Source organism: Bubalus kerabau, chromosome 11 (genome assembly GCF_029407905.1).
Source record: "Bubalus kerabau isolate K-KA32 ecotype Philippines breed swamp buffalo chromosome 11, PCC_UOA_SB_1v2, whole genome shotgun sequence".
In the NCBI taxonomy this organism is placed as follows: Eukaryota; Metazoa; Chordata; class Mammalia; order Artiodactyla; family Bovidae; genus Bubalus; species Bubalus kerabau.
The window spans coordinates 6,305,273-6,324,857 of NC_073634.1; the positions used below are offsets into that span (position 1 = coordinate 6,305,273).

The window sequence follows — 19,585 nt, forward strand, 5'->3', positions numbered from 1 at the left end:
TCCAGGTTTTGCAGATCAGAAGTTTTTACATCTTAGGAACTTTTGTAAATGTATGGTTCAATAATTTTATTCACTATTAGTCTCTGATAGGGCTTCCCAGGTGGTACAGTGGTAAAGAATCTGCCTGCCAATGCAGGAGATTCAAGAGACTTGGGTTCGATCTCTGGGTCAAGAATAGCCTCTGGAACAGGAACTGGCAACCCACTCTAGTATTCCTGCCTAAGAAATCCCATGGAAAGAGGAACCTGGCTGGGGTCACAAAGAGACGCAACTGAGCATGCACGCACAGTCTTTAATAGTTTACTGCCCACCTCCAGTTTAAATTCTACGTTTAAAAAATTGACCAACAAAGTTAACTTTAAAATAAAATTGGATATTTGAATAAATGTGAAGCTTTTTACAAGAGTAAAAATTAAGACACCAATTTGGCAGGTTCCAAATTTAAAAAAAAATCCTATTGTACCCAAGTATTATATATTTTACTTAAATATAAATTTTAATATTACTATGAATTTTTATATATTTTAATATTTATTCATGTATGTTTCTTTTGATTATATGAATATGCTGCTGCTGCTAAGTCGCTTCAGTCGTGTCCGACTCTGTGCGACCCCATAGACGGCAGCCCACCAGGCTCCCCAGTCCCTGGGATTCTCCAGGCAAGAACACTGGAGTGGGTTGCCATCTCCTTCTCCAGTGCATGAAAGTGAAAAGTGAAAGTGAAGTTGCTCAGTTGTGTCCAACTCTTAGTGACCCCATGAACTGCAGCCCACCAGGCTCCTCCGTCCATGGGATTTTCCAGGCAAGAGTACTGGAGTGGGGTGCCATTGCCTTCTCCTTACATGAATATAGAAATGTCATTATGCCTATTTTCTCCTCTCAAGTAACCAAGCACAAATCTTAATTTACTTCTACTCTGCCCAGCTTGCTTCTAAGCTAGGGATACCATTTTTGGCATTTTAACTACTGGCCATAAACAAAAAATACCAACTAACTCCTAGGATGGAGAGGGGCAAGGTTAATTTATGATCTCATGTGGGGTGAGTCAATTACAGACTCAAACAAGAAACAAGTTAACTCTTCAAAACTAGGGGGGGGAAATGTGCTGAAGTTGCTAAAACTTGTATTCCAAAAGGACATACATTTTCTGTTTCAAAAATGTACTGGAAAGTTTTCTGCCTGTTCACAAGGCTGCCAAGTATGTTGACAATCAAATGAGTAAGAAAATTTCAGAAAAAGGCCTCCAAAATACAATTAGCTAATGCGATAGAAGGCACTATGACAATTTATTTTTTAAAAAATGAAACAAGAAAACTTTTAACAGGAAGCTACTACACTCAGGCACTGTGCAAGGCGGAGGGCTACACACTGCCTGCGTTCAAGGAGCTTATAGACTCAGAGGGAACACAAGCACACCAAGAACTAGGGGCACCGAATTCGGCCACAAGGCTTTGAAACGTCTCCAAGTAGCAGTTTCGTGTGAAGAACCAGTGTGAGAGAAGGTTAAGGCAGGGCCCCCTACCAGAGCACCACAGAGCGCAGGCATCGGACGTGTAAGCAATTATGGTACTCTCAGAAAACGTCATCTTCATAGGTCTGGATTTAGGCAGCACTGGAAGCAACCAGAGAAGAGGCTGGATAGGGAAGCTGAGGCTGAGCCACAGCCCCATGTTAAGCCCTGAAAGTTACCTGCTATTTTCCATTTGTCTAGTATTCGCTAAGGTCACACAGCAGGTAAACAACAAGGTCAAGCTGAGAGCTCAGGTCTTCCTGTCTGCAGAGTTTAAGTTCAGGCTGCTTCTCAACAATCTTCCACACTTCCAGGGTATCCCTCAGTAAGACTGGCTTCTTGAAGAAATGTATAGCACAGGGAACTCTGCTCAATGTTATGTGGCAGCCTGGACGGGAGGTCAGTTGAAACTATCACAACATTGTTTGTTTATCGGCTAAGTTGTGGGCTAAGTCTTCAGTTGTGTCAGACTCTCTTAGACCCCATGGCCTGTAGCCCACCAGGATCCTCTGCCCGTGGGATTCTCCCGGCGAGAATACTAGAGTGGGTTGCCATTTCCTTCTCCAGGGGATCTTCCCAACCCAGGGACTGAACCTAGGTCTCTGACACTGCAGGTGGATTCTTTGCCGTCTGAACCACCACGGAAGCCCTATACCCCAATGCAAAACAGAAAGTTAAAAAAAAAAAAGACTCACTTCTTGAAGGTAGAGGAATCCCATGGTGAACTAATACAAGAACCAACCTTTAAATTAATTGCTGAAACAGCTGTTCTCCAAGTGGCATCCTTGAATCCCTGTATCAAAATGGCTCAATATTCAGTAAGATGGAGATCCGGGGCCTACTTCTGAAGAATCACATTCCTGGGATTTTGCATTTTATAGTATTACACAGAAACTTTGCAGGATGGTGACTGAAATGTCTGTTCAACTGTGGCCAAGTGATAACCAGCTTTGAGGGGAGTATGATGAAAGGAAAAGGCTTAATCCAACTTTGGACATAACAGGACTTGAGATAACAATGGAACATATATGTGAAAATGCAGTCCGAAAAAAGGGTTATGACTGTGTATGTTTGTGAAACTAATCACTTAAAACTGGTGTCTTTTATTATATGCAAATTATACTTCAATACAGCTGCTTAAACATAAAGAAAGGAAAGCTGGCACAAGTTCAGTCAAGTTTACAGGGCTGTTTTAGATACCTATCACTACAGCCACGACACTCGAAATGAATACCCGACGGGGGAGCCTGGTGGGCTGCCCTCTATGGGGTCACACAGAGTCGGACACGGCTGAAGCAGCTTAGCAGCAGCAGGGCACACAGCTTCACCTAGTTTCTGTCTTAATCTCTTGTGTCAAGTGGAGAGAAAAGGAGTTGTGCTGCTTCTCAATGGCTTTTTTTTTTAAGGTCCCAGTAAGCAGTCAGCTCTAAAAAGTTTTAAGGTTGCTAGAACAATACAATTTTCACTAAAAACTAAATGCTTGTACTACATCAAGTATAACAAGGTTTTCATTTTATGGAAGTGCATCATGGTAAATTTTTATTAAGAGTACAAGCTGTTCAGGTATGGAGTTAATGTTTGAAAGAATAAGTTGTCCTTTCCAATATAAACATTTTCCTCAATCCAGTTTTCTGACCCACAGGCTTATAAAAGTGACACACGTGTAATAATGTTCTGCAATACTCCAACTACTTCCAAGAAAACCAGTAAACGAAGTGCTCACACTCCAGACGGGTCTGCCAATGGGATGGTAACAATCCTTACACAACCTCACCACATACAGCTGCGTCAAAGCTTTCCTTTTCTTTCTCAATCAGAACTCCTAGGTTCCCAGAAAAAAAGAAAATAAAGGAGACCACTGCTGACAAGTTCAAAAATACTACTGTTAAATTTAGGAAATTGGGAGAATTGTTATGACACTATTTTTACACTGATTTTTTTCACAACTGATCTTTGACCTCAATTTCCTTGCAACTTTGCTCATGTCACTTCCTATTACTGACATCGGTATGCAAGTCACATACCTCCCCTTTAGAGTAAATTTAGTCCCACACAGGGGAATACGGTTAAGGAAGAAGTCAATATTTTCCATAATTTTCTTAAAACAGTCATATACATGTTGCCAAAGAAAGCAAAGATCACAGGTAACTAAGAATGGAGCTTGTTAAATACATACTTAAGAAATAATGTCCCTGACTAAATCAATCCTTTTGCAATCAGATTGTGCTGCCTTACACACCTTCACTTCCAGACAGAAAAACACTGGAAGATAAAAATAACCAGAGTAAAATCTCTAACATCTTCTACTGAATGTCTTGTACATACTGAGAACTGAGCTAGACAAATCTGCATGCACTATCCTTATTTAATCCCAACAAATCCTGGGAAGGAAGATATTAGTCTCTAAAATAGGAAGGCATGATTAACTACTATCAGGAAAGTTTGGGAAAACACTGACTCATGGTCTTTAAAACCCAGCTTCCTCATCTATAAAATATGCATTTATATTTTTTGTTTAAACAGGCACTGCTGTGTACAGTGTCCAGCACATAATAGCCTCTACTTACTAAGCACCAACTATCAGCGCCATTTATGGGGCCATTCAGCTAAGCACACAGTGGAAACCAGGAAGAATGAATGTGGATGGTGTGACAAGCCCTGTGACTGGGTTACAACTCATCTGATCTCACAAATAGCACAGGTTGTTTAAATATTCCCTAGTGTAATGAAAATCACTGCTTCTGGAAATCTGAAGAAATTCTCCAATGAATTTAGACTGTAACCTAGTTAGCTCTGAAAGCTAGTTTCTACCTTTCTTGAGTCTCCCCACAGAGAAACGTATTAACTGAAAAGATAGAAATAGATGCCATTAACTAAGTTTCTTGGTGTGGCTTTTTCAACTGGATCTAAAAATCTAAATGGGTAGAGAGAGAAGAGTAAAGTAAGGAAAATTCTGTAAAGCATGAGAGAGAATCTAAAAAAAAAAAAAAAGTGAAATTAGAAATGAAAGAGAAGCTTTACAAGCAAGACTATTAAATTTAATTTTTAACTGAACCTCTCATCATTAAGTTGACAGGGGTATATTTTTCTTCCCTTGTCACAAAAGAAAATTCTACCACTGATATCTAGTACGACAAACCACCTGATTACTAGAGCTGACAGAATGCACACTGAACACAGAAACCTCAGAGGAAGTGGACTGATTTTCTGCCCAATGCAACATTAATTCGGCAGATCTTAAGCCTGCATTGTGTCTCTCGCATCCAACTCAGATGAAGTCCTTCTGGAGTGGTTAATAAGGTCTGGAAGGAACAATTTTACTGACATTACTTGGTATTGTCCTCTGAAAGAGAGAACACTTTTCTACTTTTCTTATTTCTTCCACTTTTCAAATCTAATTCTTTGAGTGTCCTGATCTCAAAAGTACTCTGGCAGAGTCCACTACTAATGAAAAGTGTAAAGTACCCAAGGCTAGAAATCACCTCTTATTCATCTCCACAGCCTCAATGACCAAGCCAGTGTTTGACACACTCCTTGGCTCTCAATACATGTTTGCTGCAGTGAATACGCGGATACCTTCAGACCAAGGAGCCAGTCTAATTCAACTGAACGAAACTGCAGTCTGGCTTTCCTGGGATTACACAAGTCGTCCAGGCTGGTGCGTAATAAGAACGTGTGACGCCAACAAGGGCCAGCAGTCCCCAGGGCCAGCAGTCCCCTAGCACTTACTGCATGCCAAGATGACCCAATGCAGTCCTCACACCAAACCGAGAAAGGAGGTGCGCCAACCCTCCCCATTAAAGCAGAACAGGAAGTTGAGGCACGAGGGCTAGAAAAATCCTCTCAAGGTCACGGTCAAGGCGGTATTCCCAAGTCTAGTCTCTACACAGACAGCCAGGCTCCTCAGGCAAGATGACGAGCTTGACCACTTACCAGAAAGATGGGAGCCTGCTGTGATGGACTTTTCCAGGAGTGTTTACAGGTCTGAACTCAGCCACACCTGCCACGGCGTGAAACAACAAAGATGACAGGATGGGCTGAATGGAACTACAGAGCCGTGTTCTGACTCACTGTAAGCCTGGGTCCTCCAGACCGGACAGCCTCTCTGGTACTGTTTTCTCCGCTACACATGGTGAACAGCACAGGCTTATATACACGGTTCACCCAAGTCCCTCCTGTCAAACACACAATCCTGATACGCAGCTTTAACCTTATACTGTACTTATTTCTTTATGCCTGTGTCTCTAATAAGAAATTCTTGGAAGCCAATGACTATGTCTTAGTCCCAAACACACCCCCAGAGCCCAGCTGCAGGCTCACTGAACGCTGGCTGCATGACAGATGTATACTGACGGAACAGGAAGCACTGCTGAAAACTGAACGGTGTGGGAACATTCACATGTGATGACAGGATGGGAGGCTCGAGAGGGCTCCACTTACGTGTATCTTCTGGGTACAGACCAACTGGCAGAAAGGGAAAGGGAATAAAAAATTTAAAGTACTAAAGACCACATGGAAGTAAGGCATTTTAATAGATAATTAACAAATTACTTATAATTAAAGACTGTACACTTACTAATCCAAAGCTTACAATGGGGAATTTCTCAGGAGGGTCGATACTGGAGGAGGAAAGGTGATGGTAGACAGATTAAGCAACCTCACACCAGAAGTTTAATCTCTTCAACCTCTCCTAAGAGGAAACAGGGTCAGAAATCTGACCAAAGTCACAGGAAGAATAAGAACTAGAGCCTTACTGCTTTTCATCAAATCATGCTGTGTTCCCATATGAAACATCCTGTTGGGATGTCTTACATCATTTTTCAGGGTTGTTTTTAAATTGGAAGGAAGGGAGGAGGAAAGAGAAATCTAAAACTTCCTCTGGGAGACACATCATAACAAAGCTACAGTGTCAAGCCGAAGACCCCAAAATAAATTACTTGTTCTAAGCAAGGTCAGTTAAATGTGTTGATTTAGAGACTCCAAAAGCTCTACTCAAAACCCAACATTTTGCTTATGAGAAGCAATGGTCCTGGTGAGAGACATGTAAACTGGACCACAATGAGCATCTTTTCTCACGGTTCCCAGCTGAGGTCCTCTGTCATCTACACTCGGACAGACCTACCCAAACCAACTGGCCTGGCCTGGGCACCTGTGACCTGGAATGCGCGTGTCTGTCTGCAGGCCTGCTCACTCCTGACACTGGAGGCTCCTGCAGGGCCAGAACTGTGTCTTTATCTTTCTAGACACCAAGCACATGGTGCCCACTGCATAAAAATAAAAGAAATGTGCCAATGTTCAGCCTAATCTGGTGATCAAAAAAGAACTGAGATGTGACTACCAGGTAAAAGCGGTGTTTAAAAACAAATAAACCAATGAGGTGTTTTAATATTTTAAGTATGAAACGTTTAACAGATTCCTAAAGGAAATCAACCCTAAATATTCATTGGCAGGACTGATGCTGAAGCTCCAATACTTTGGCCGCCTTGTGTGAAGAGCTGACTCATTGGAAAAGACCCTGATGCTGGGAAAGACTGAAGGAAAAAGGAGAAGGGGACGACAGAGGATCAGATGGTTGGTTGGAGAGCTTCACTGATTCAACGGATATGAGTTTGAGCAAGCTCTGGGAGATGCTGAATGACAGGGGAGCCTAGTGTGCTGCAGTCCGTGGGATCGCACGGAGTTGGACATGACTTAGCAACTGAACAACAACCACAACTTTAAAGAGATCAACATGAAGTTCTGAGATGAACACAGAGAGGGCTGTGAACTGGCCTGTCAGCTTGTGATTCAATTTCCCACTGAGTCACATGTACTAAGCACGTGCTATGCTCATGCACAAGGCAGATAACAGTGGGCACTCCTATCTCCCTGCAACCAGACCTTGGAGAATAAGCTCCAGCCCAGAAGGGAGATGTTCAGACCAAAACATAAATCAGAAAGTCTGCCATGCAGTGCTGGTATGTGCCTGTGAGAAAGCATGCATAAAGCAAGAGTGACTCCCAACAGCTTCCACTGGCCTGTGTGTGGTGAAGACAGAGAGCAGCCACCAGGGAGGATGGGACCCCTCCCCCAACTCACCACCAGGCCAGTTTCCAACGTGTAGCCTTCCCGTGAGAACAAAAAGGAAATGACAACACTTACGCTGCTGAACTAGCTGACTTCATTTGATAAAGTGTACTTTGTTGATGTTATGACCAGAGAGTATGTATAAATTAAGACTTTTATTTTCAATCGTACAAAAGCTATGAAGAGAAATCACCTCGAACATCTTCATCTTAAGATCAGCACCCGCCTGTGGAGGGGGGGAGAGAGGTTAGACAGTTGCTGCTCTGTGACCAGTTTCTTCTGGGCCCCAGGCCAAGCTCACCTTGTTGCAGTCTTTCTGCTACCCACCCAACTCCTTCCACAGACCTCCATCTGCTAGCCTGTTATTTCTTTCTTCCCCTCTGTCTGTAGACACCCAAATGCCTATTTTATGTTTCTGAAAACATTTCCTTTTCAGAATATGATGAAAGACATTTTCAGGCCTTCTCTGATACTTCTGGATGTATCTTTCTGCATAGATACTGAAAGGGCTTGGAGCACTCATGCAATGATTCAGAAATCTATCAACATACTCATGTGGTGAAAATCACCCATATATCACTATATACAACCTGCTCAAATTTTTAAAAAAGAAAAGAAACTGATGTAGGAAGAATCTATAAGAAAAGAACCACGAAACTGAAAGCCAAACACCTTTTCCCACAAGTAGCTGGTGGCCACCACATGCCTTCACTTTCAGAACAGTCTGTTGCGCGCCACTGGACTGCCTGATGTGACCATAAGGGATGCAGAATCACCCACTTCTCTAAACTTTCCTCAGAGTCCCTTATGACTTGCCCAGTGGTGAGTTGTGCAGGACGCGGAAGGGTCCAGGTGAGACTCCACTGCAAACTAAGGTCCTGGCAATGTTCCATTCCTTTCTCTGTGCTGACTGAGCATTACTGAGTAGCACTGCTGTAGCCAGTAAAGAAGTGCTCCCAGGAATGTACGTACAGCTGTGAACCAGAAGTAGGAAACAAGAAACATCTTCCAGGAACATTCACTTAGGAAAAGGTGTTTTCAGCATACAATGGAATGCAAAATTTGCATACATCATTAAAATATAACTCAGTACCTTAAAGAAATCGCCACCTCTGTGGGGTGTGTCCTTGGGCTTCCCTTGTCCCCAAGGAACTGCTCAATATACAGGAAGAGGGAATTAAGATCTGACCCGTGAGACAAAAGCTCTAGGCACAATTTCTTTTTTCGTACATGGGGGAAAGGGGTGGGAAGATGAAAACAGAGACAAAGGCCAAAGGAAACAGTGTAGAAAAAGAAGAAAAAAATGTAAGAAAGAAAGATATAAAAAACTAACATTTGAGTTCCTCCATAAAGTGCCTTAGCAACTCTATTAAGCATGTGTATGCCAATTTTATAGCTGAGAAAAGTCCACAATTAAATAATTTGTCCCCAGGACACAAACAGCTAGTAAATGATAAACTAATATGTGAAGTAAAGTCATCTGTCTGCAAAGCCTTCATCCTGTCTATTTACCAGGCACCAGACCCCAGGAAGAACCCAGCCAGGTGGAAGAACAGATTGTTCAGCCAATTGAGACTGCTCTGCGTGATAAAAAGCAACATCATGAGAAGTTAACTGTTAAGTGTGTATCGGGCAGTGGGGGGTTGGACAGATATGTTATTATATGATTTTAAGAGAAAAAACACTGCTGTATAAGGTAGGTTGACACCTGCCTAAAATTACATTTGTGGCAAGAAATTAACTTCATAAACTTGAGAAGCTTCTATAGATTGCCACATACAATGAGCTGAAAAGTTCTGAATTCACAACTGGAGCGAGGGATCCATACAAATATATGAATTGTACCTGAAATTAAAATAAATTACCTTTAAATATTATGTATGGTAGACAAGCTATATCCAACACAATTTTAAAAGTGTAGGTTTATGGAGTTCCACTGTTTCTTGCCAGGTGCACCTAGTGGAAAAGAATCCACCTGCCAATGCAGGAGATGCAGGTTTGATTCCTGGGTCAGGAAGATTCCCTGGAAGAGGAAGTGACAACCCACTCCAATATTCTTGCCCGGGACATCCCATGGATAGAGGAGCCCGGCGGGTGGCAGTCTGTGGGGTCGCAAAGAGTTGGACATGACTGGGCACTCACTATTTCTAATAATTTTTTTTTAATGTATGTAGGTTAAGAAGAAAATCCCTAGTAGATTTTTCTTCACCGTAAAAAGAAAGAAAAACATGTGAGGCAGAGAAGGATGCTGAGAGCCATCTATCTGTGGGAGGGAGAATAATGCACCCCCCTGCCCGGTCCCAGATGCACATGTCCTTACTCAGGAAACTGCAAATATGTTAAATCACAAAGCAAAAGGGAATATGGTTGCAGACGGAATTAAGATGAAGTCAGCTGATTTCAAGATAATAAGGTTATTCTGGATTATCTGGGTGGGCCCAGCATCCTTAAAATTTTAAGAGGGAAGCAGAAAAGGGAGGAACAGAGAGATGGCAGCCTAAGAAGGACCTGGCTGAAGCCAGGGCTGTGGTGGCTTCAAGAAGCTTGAAAAGCCAAGCAAACAGTTTCTCCCCTTGAAGCTCACGAAGACGCAGACCTACCGACACCTTGATTTTCACCTGTGGTATCCATTTTAGACTTCTGATCTCCAGAACCGCAGGATAATTAGTGTTCTTTTAGGCTGCTAAGCTTGTGGTGGTTTGCTAGGGCAGCAATAGGAAACTAAGACACCATGGTTGTTCAGTCGTGTCCAAGTCTTTGGGACCCCATGGACTGCAGCACGCCAGGCTTCCCTGTCCATCAGCAACTCCTGGAGTCTGTGCAAACTCAATGTCCACTGAGTCGGTGAAGCCATCCAACCATCTCATCCTTTGCCATCCCCTTCTGTTCCTGCCCTCAATCCATCCCAGCATCAGGGTCTTTTCCAATGATTCAGCTCTTCGCATGAGCTGGCCAACGTACTGGAGCTTCAGCTTCAGCCCTTCCAATGAATATTCAGAGTTGATTTCCTTGAGGATTGACTGGTTTGATCTCCTTGCTGTCCATGAGACTCTCTAGAGTCTTTTCCAGTACCACAGTTCAAAAGCATCAATTCTTTGGCACTTAGCCTTCTTTATGGTCCAACTCTCACATCTGTACATGACAACTGGAAAAAACCATAGCTTTGACTATATGATCTGATCTGATATTAATTGTTGTTGTTCAGTAGCTAGGTTGTGTATTACTCCTTGTGATCCCAATGGACTGTACCCACCAGACTCCTCTGTCCATAAGGAGAAGACAAGAATACTGGAGTGGGTTGCCATTTCCTTCTCCAGGAGATCTTCCCGACTGAGGGATCAAACCCGCATCTCCTGCACTGGCAGGCATGTTTGTCACCACTGAGCCACCTGACATTAATTATCAAAATTTCTTCTGTAGTAACAGGCTTGGGAATAACACCTGAAAGTAATAACACTGGCTACACTGGAGAATAACTAACACAGATGTCTAGACTTCTATCTCTGGGCATGAAGGAGTCATAGGAACCACACCCTGTCACCTGAAACAACCAAACACTCAGATAAAATACATGAAAAGACCCTAAATATCAGTCAACAGAGAACGACAACCTCCAAGAGATGGGAAACAAACAAGGTGAGCCCTACAACTGGCCCAGCTCACTGCCTTGAGTTACTAGGCCACAGCGAGAGGAATCTGTGAGAGCCTGGTGGACTCTCTGAGTTGATAAGACAGAGATGAAAGTCCAAGGAAACCAAGGCAGTGAGAGTTCATAGGGCTCTATGAGTTCATACCAGGAAGGAGAGAGCCTCGTAGAGAACTACAGAGGGTCTCCCTCCATACTGAGTAAAGTACGGATCAACATCTAAGGTGGGAAAGAGCCACCCCAAAGTATTTGAAACAGTGCTGGGCAACTCACAGAGCCACTTACAGTGCCTGCTCCCACCAGTCAAACTGGAAAACCACACATCATGGGGTTCTGCTTTGAGGACGCAGGAAGGTCTCGCCTCAGCTGTGGAAAATGACCAGTTGGAGCCTGAACACTGCTCGTGACCCACCTAGCAAATCTTAAAAGCAACCACAAAAAGATCACAAAATGTTCTCAATTAACTTACCTGCATCAGAAAACAAAGCTCTTTCAAGAATACTCCTTGGAATCCAAAACACCGCACCCAACAAAGTAAAATCTGAGATGTCTGGCATCCAGTTAAAGATTACCAAGCACACAAAGAGGTAAGAAAACATGAACCACTGGGGTAATGACCAACTGAAACCAGCCTACAACTGGCACAGATGTTAGGATCAGCTGACAAGACCATGTAAAAAGAATTATAAATGTGTTCCGTATGTTCAGAAAGTTAACAAGCAGATAAGTAAAAGATATAAAAAAGACAAACACTTTTAGAGATGAAAACTACAATGTATGAGATGAAAAATACACTGGATGGAATAAAAGGCAGAAAAGAAAAGACTGATGAACTTGAAGGCATAGAAACAGTACCTACCCAAAATGAAACACAATGAAAAATACAAAAGCTGTAGTACAGTGAGCTGCGGGAACAACTTCAAGCTGCCCAGTGCGTGAATACCTGGAGTCCTCAAAAATGATAGGAAAAATGTTCGAAGAAATAATACCTGGAATTTCCCCAAAACTTAGTGAAAAATAAATCCAGAGATCAAGAAATTCAACAAACATGGAAAAAACAAAACAAAACTATACCAAGGGACATCAAGTCAAACTGCTTAAAACAAGTTACAAAAAGGAAATCTTAAATTCATCAAAAGAAAAGAAATATTACATACATAGGAACAAAGATAAAGAGGAACATCAATAGGCACAAAGTATTAAAATTATTTCGCAGAAAAAAAAAGACAAACATCAAGGTTCTCATGGAAAACAAGGGAGAAGATAGTGAAGGTCACTCTACAGTACTAAAAGAAAGAAACATTTCAACCTGTAATTTTATACACAGCAAAAATAGTTTTTAAAAATAAAAGCAAAGGACATTTTCAGACATACAAAGATCAAAGAAATCATTATTAGCAGATACACTTCAAGAACTGTTACAGGAAATCTTTCAAGCAGAAGAAAATGATATCAGGTGAAAATATACAAAAGAATGAAAACCACTAGAAAAGGTAACTATAGGTTAATTATATAAATTAAATTATATAAACTAAATGTAAACAAACATATACAAATAAATGTGTGTATGTACATGCACATACATACATATGCAAATCTTTTAAAAAAAATAATTGACAGTTTAAATGAAAATCAAAAACAGTAACAATGTATTGCTATAACAAAAAGATCGCTAGTAAATCCCCAAAGGCATCAAAAAAAGATCTCCGTTTCCACCTTAAAACACCAGAAGTAATGAAGCTGAAAAAAGGAAACAGTAAAATCTTAGCAGAAATCGACTATGAAAGATTAACGGAGAGAGAAAAAAAGTGAAATCTATTTTAACAAGAATACTGAAATTGATAAACTTTAGCCAGACAGATCAAGAAAAATTTGAAAAGACACAAGTTAAAAACATCAAGAATGACAGAAGTGTCACAAGCACAGACTCGACAAATCTTCAAGATAACAGAGGAGAACACGACATACAACTTTTTCAATAAATCTAATGACTTAAATGAAGTAGACAAAATCTCTGAAAGATTTTAGTTACTAAAGCTCACTAGAAAAAGACAGATAACCTAAACAGCCCTATGTCTTAAAAGTTGAGATTATGGTTTAAAAAAAAAAAAAATGAAAAGAAATTCCAGGCCCAGACAATTTCAATGGTATTATTTGATTGGTAACACATACTATGGGGAAAATATCACCAATCCCATGCTGACTCTTTTAAAAAATTAAAAAGGAGAAGATACCTCTCAACTATTTCTATGAGGCCAGTATTACTCTGATACCAAAAGCAAAGATATTAGAAAAAAAAAAAAAACCCAACAGATTACTATTCCTCATGCCTACAGACACAAAAAATGCTAAACAAAATTTTAGCCAAAAAAACCAATAATATATTATAAGGATAATACATCATGGTCTAGGTTGAGAAACTCAAGGTTAGTGATTCACTGTATTATTAAAAACAAAACAAAATCCGAACAGCTACATAAAAAGCTGATAAATGCAACGTACATTCCTATTAAAACCCTCTCTAACCAGACAACAGGGATTTCCACTCCTTCTATTAAACATTGCACTGGAGGTTGCACTGGAGGTTACAGCCAGTACAATCAGACAAGAAAGATAAAAAGTATACAGACTGGGAAAGAGGAACTGCCTTTATTTTCCATAAATAATCATCTATGTAGAAAGTTACAATGACAATTACAATGAAAGTTACAAAAGACCTATTAGAACTAGTGAAACTTTTACGAGGATTAGAGAATACAAGATTAATATATGAAAATCAGTTTATGTCTATATTCTAGCAATAAACAATCAGAAACAGAATTTAAAATACCATTTAGAATGGTATAAAAAATATGAAATGCTTGGAGACACATCTGACCAAAGATATTTAAGACCTTTACACTGAAAACTACAAAATATTGTTAACATATTCATACATACATATACACACACACACACACATACCCCTTCTTTATTCACTCATCTGTTGATGGACATTAGGTGGTTTCCATGTCTTGGCCATTGTAAATAGTGAAGCTATGAATACTGGGGTACATGTATTTTTTTCCATTTAGTGTGTTCTGCAGATATATGGTCAAGAGTGCACCTGCTGGATAATATGGCAGCTCTATTTTTAGTTTTTTGAGGAACCTCTATACTGTTTCCCATAGTGGCTGTACCAATTTAATTCAGTTCAGTCGCTCAGTCATGTCTGACTCTCTGCAACCCCAAGGAATGCAGTACACATTCCCTGTCCATCAACAACTCCCGGAGCCTGTTCAAACTCATGTCCATTGAGTCGGTGATGCCTTCCAACCATCTCATCCTCTGTCGTCCCCTTCTCCTGCCTTCAATCTTTCCCAGCATCAGAGTCTTTTTCCAATGAGTCAGCTCTTTGCATGAGGTGGCCAAAGTACTGGAGCTTCAGCTTCAGTATCAGTCCTTCCAACGAATATTCAGGGCTAATTTCCTTTAGGACTGACTGGTTTGATCTTGCTGTCCAAGGGATTCTCAAGCGTCTTCTCCAACACCACAGTTCAAAAGCATCAATTCTTCAGTGCTCAGTTTTCTTTATGGTCCAACTCTCACATCCATACATGACTACTGGGAAAACCATAGCTTTGACTAGACGGACCTTTGTCGATAAAGTAATGTCTCTGCTTTTAAATATGTTGTCTAGGTTGGCCATAGCTTTTCTTCCAAGGAGCAAGCGTCTTTTAATTTCATGGCTGCAGTCACCATCTGCAGTGATGCTGGAGCCCAAGAAAATAGTCTCTCACTGTTTCCATTGTTTTACCATCTATTTGCCATTAAGTGATGGGACTGGATGCCATGCTCTTGGTTTTCTGAATGTTGAGCTTTAAACCAGCTTTATCACTCTCCTCTTTCATCAAGACACTCTTCAGTTCCTCTTCACTTTCTGTCATACAGGTGGTGTCATCTGCATATCTGTGGTTATTGATATTTCTCCTGGCAATCTTGATTCCAGCTTGTGCTTCATCCGGCCGACATTACGCATGATGTACTGCATATAAGTTAAATAAGCAGGGTGACAATATACAGTCTTGACATACTCCTTTCCCAATTTGGAACCAGTCTGTTGTTCCATGTCCGGTTCTAACTGTTGTTTCTTGACCTGCAATACAGATTTCTCAGGAGGCAGCTAAGGTGGTCTGGTATTTCCATCTCTTTAAGAATTTTCCAGTTTGTTGTGATCTCCACAAACACTTTGGTGTAATCAATAAAACAGAAGTAGATGTTTTTCTGGAATTCTCTTGCTTTTTCGATGATCCAACAGATGTTGGCAATTTGATATCTGGTTCCTCTGCCTTTTCTAAATCCAGCTTGAACATGTGGAAGTTCTCGGATCACATACTGTTGAAGCCTGGCTTGGAAAATTTTGAACATTACTTTGCTAGTGTGAGAGATGAGTGCAATTGTGCAGTAGTTTGAGCATTCTTTGGCACTGCTCTTCTCTGGGATTGGAATGAAAACTGACCTTTTCCAGTCCTGTGGCCACTGCTGAGTTTTCCAAATTTTCTGGCATATTGAGTGCAGCACTTTCACAGCATCATCTTTCAGGATTTGAAATAGCTCAACTGGAATTCCATCACCTCCACTAGCTTTGTTCATAGTGATGCTTCCTAAGGCCAACCTGACTTCACATTAAAGGATATCTGGCTCTGGTGAGTGCTCACACCATCATGGTTATCTGGGTGATGAAGATCTTTTTTGTATAGTTCTTCTGTGTATTCTCACTACCTCTTCTTGATATCTTCTGCTTCTGTTAGGTCCATACCATTTCTGTCCTTTATTGAGCCCATCTTTGCATGAAATGTTCCCTTGGTATCTCTGATTTTCTTGAAGAGATCTCTAGTCTTTCCCATTCTGTTGTTTTCCTCTATCTCTTTGCATTGATCACTGAGTAAGGCTTTCTTATCTCTCCTTGCTATTCTTTGGAACTCTGCATTCAAATGGGTATATCTTTCCTTTTCTCCTTTGCCTTCTGCTTCTCTTCTTTTCTCAGCTATTTGTAAGGCCTCCTCAGACAACCGATTTGACTTTTTGCATTTCTTTTTCTTGGGGACGGTCTTGATCACTGCCTCCTGTACAGTGTCACAAACCTCCATCCATAGTTCTTCAGGCACTCTGTCTATCAGATCTAATCCCTTGAAGCACTACTACTGTATAATCATAAGGGATCTGATGTAGGTCATACCTGAATGGTCTAGTGATATTCCCTACTTCCTTCAATTTAAGTCTGAATTTGGCAATAAGGAGTTCATGATCTGAGCCACAGTCAGCTCCCGGTCTTGTTTTTGCTGACTGTATAGAGCTTCTCCATCTCTGGCTGCAAAGAATATAATCAATCTCATTTCGATATTGACCATCTGGTGATGTTCATGTATAGAGTCTTCTCTTGTGTTGCTGGAAGAGGGTGTTTGCTATGACCAGTGTGTTCTCTTGGCAAAACTCTATTAGCCTTTGCCCTGCTTCATTCTGTACTCCAAGGCCAAATTTGCCTGTTACTCCAGGCATCTCTTGACTTCCTACTTTTGTATTCTAGTCCCCTATGATGAAAAGGACATATTTTGGGATGTTAGTTCTAGAAGGTCTTGTATATCTTCATAGAACCGTTCAACTTCAGCTTCTTCAGCATTAATGGTTGGAGAATAGACTTGAATTACTGTGATACTGAATGGTTTGCCTTGGAAACAAACGGAGATCATTCTGTCGTTTTTGAGATTGCATCCAAGTACTGCCTTTAGGACTCTTTTGTTGACTATGATGGCTAATCCATTTCTCCTAAGGGATTCTTGCCCACAATTGTAGATACAATGGTCATCTCAATTAAATTCGCCCATTCCAGTCCATTTTATTTAGTTCACCAATTTCTAAAATGTTGATGTTCACTCTTTCCATCTCCTGTTTGACCACTTCCAACTTACCTGGATTCATGGACCTAACATTCCAGGTTCCTATGCAATATTGCTCTTTAGAGCATCGGACCCTGCATCACCAGTCACATCCACAACTGGGCATAGTTTTCACTTTCGCTCTGTCTTTTCCTTCTTTCTGGAGTTATTTCTCCCCTCTTCTCCAATAGTATATTGGGCAGCTACTGACCTGGGGAGTTCATCTTTCAGGGTCATATATTTTTGCCTTTTCATAGTGTTCATGGGGTTCTCAGGGCAAGAATACTGGAGTGGTTTGCCATTGCCTTCTCTAGTGGACCACATTTTGTCAGAACTCTCCACCATGACCTGTCCATCTTGGGTGGCCTTACACGGCATGGCTCTTAGGTTCATTAAATTAGACAAGGCTGTGGTCCATGTCAATGTGATTAGTTTTATGTGATTATCCCGTCAGGGACAGGATACAGCTCTTTATTTCAACTGGGCAGTGTGGAGGTGTGTCATGGAAAGATGTAGTACTTAAATTTAAAACAGAAATATACAAATATATCTGTGGAAAAAAAAAAAAAAACCCAGAAAATCAAGAAACAGATCCAAAAATGCAATACAATTTACATGAAAAGGAAATACTGTGTACAATTCAATGAGTGGTGTTAAGACAACTAAGTATTTGAGAAAAATAGATTCCCTAATAGCAACAAACTGTGAAGATATAGAGATTTGCATTTACAAGTAGAAGCATGAAGATATAATACTGGTGAATCTCTCACCTTTATGCACAGAGCTTTTTAGACATAACAACAAAAGCAGAAACCAAGGAAAAGAGTGACATATTTGGTCAATAAATTTTTAAATAATAACAATAAATAGAAAATTAAAACAAATAATCCAAATGTTAATGGAACTGGGAAAAATGTGAACTCCTTAAATGTTCATTTCAGTCAAACAGAAAAATTCAAACACCAATGGATTGACAAAGATGTGATCAAACAACAGAAAAGAAATACAAATGGCCAGCAAATGTGTAAGTGTTCAGTCTTACCAATTTTTTTTTTTTTTTAATGTGCTGGGCACTGTGCTAAGGGCTTGACACCCAGTACTGTGGTAAATCTCTGCAGTAACTCCATGAGCATGCATGCTACGTTGCTTCAGCCATGTTCGACCCTTTGCAAGCCCACGGACTATAGCCTGCCAGGTTCTTGTCCATTGGATTCTCCAGGCGAGAATACTAGAGTGGGTTGCTGTGCCCTCCTCCAGGGGATCTTCCCGACCCATGGATGGAACTCGCATCTCTTAGACTCTAACATTGGCAGGCGGATTCTTTACCACTAGCGACACCTGGGAAGTCCAACTCCACGAAAGAAGTACTAGTATCTCTTATTACCCCGATCCTAAAGATAGTGAACCTGAGACAGGTGGAGGTTAACTCTGCTCACCTGCCCTCACACAGCCAGAAAGCAGGAGACGACCAGAGCCACACTCTCAATCACTGTTTCTACCTCTTAAATGTCTACCTCTTCTGGACTTCCGCTCATTAATGTAGGTAACTCACAGAGTGAGTCTGGTATGTTCTTCCTACCCCATCTCCTTGCCTTGCACAGTGGAATGGTGATTCCCAGAATTCCTTTCTCATGATACACTTCAACTTGGGTTCAAAAGCAGAATCCTACCATGGGTCACCCAGAATTTCAAGCCTATGTGATCTTAGTATCTCACCTGGAGCTCTATCCCTCCTCTCTCTGAACCTGAGATACATCTTATACCTACTCCATCATTCAGGGAAGAAGCACAAGCTGGAATCAAGATTGCCGGGAGAAATATCAATAACCTCAGATATGCAGATGACACCACCCTTATGGCAGAAAGTGAACTGAAACTAAAAAGCCTCTTGATGAAAGTGAAAGGGAGAGAGTGAAAAAGTTGGCTTAAAGCTCAACATTCAGAAAACGAAGATCATGGCATCTGGTCCCATCACTTCATGGCAAATAGATGGGGAAACAGGGCAAACAGTGGTTGACTTTATTTTTTTGGGCTCCAAAACCACTGCAGATGGTGACTGCAGCCAGGAAATTAAAAGACACTTACTCCTTGGAAGGAATGTTATGGCCAACCTAGACAGCATATTAAAAAGCAGACATTACTTTGCCAACAATGGTCCATCTAGTCAAGGCTATGGTTTTTCCAGTGGTCATGTATGGATGTGAGAGTTGGACTGTGAAGAAAGATGAGCACAGAAGAATTGATGCTTTTGAACTGTGGTGTTGGAGAAGACTCTTGAGAGTCCCTTGGACTGCAAGGAGATCCAACCAGTCCATTCTAAAGGAGATCAGTCCTGGGTGTTCTTTGGAAGGACTGATGCTAAAGCTGAAACTCCAGTACTTTGGCCACCTCAGGCGAAGAGTTGACTCATTGGAAAAGACTCTGATGCTGGGAGGGATTGGGGGCAGG

At 41.1% G+C, this 19,585-nt stretch overlaps 1 protein-coding gene across 5 annotated transcripts in view; it reads right to left on the reverse strand.

Moving 5' to 3' along the window:
• Nucleotides 1-19,585, reverse strand: part of TMEM131 (transmembrane protein 131) — a 182,051-nt gene that overhangs the window by 148,119 nt on the left and 14,347 nt on the right. The window contains exon 2 of one of the 5 annotated variants that reach the window (XM_055539388.1): nt 7,652-7,802. The exons of the other annotated variants lie outside the window; for them this stretch is intronic. The gene's annotated coding sequence lies outside the window, so the exon portion shown is untranslated. The remainder of the gene's footprint in view (nt 1-7,651; nt 7,803-19,585) is intronic. 5 annotated transcript variants of the gene reach the window in all.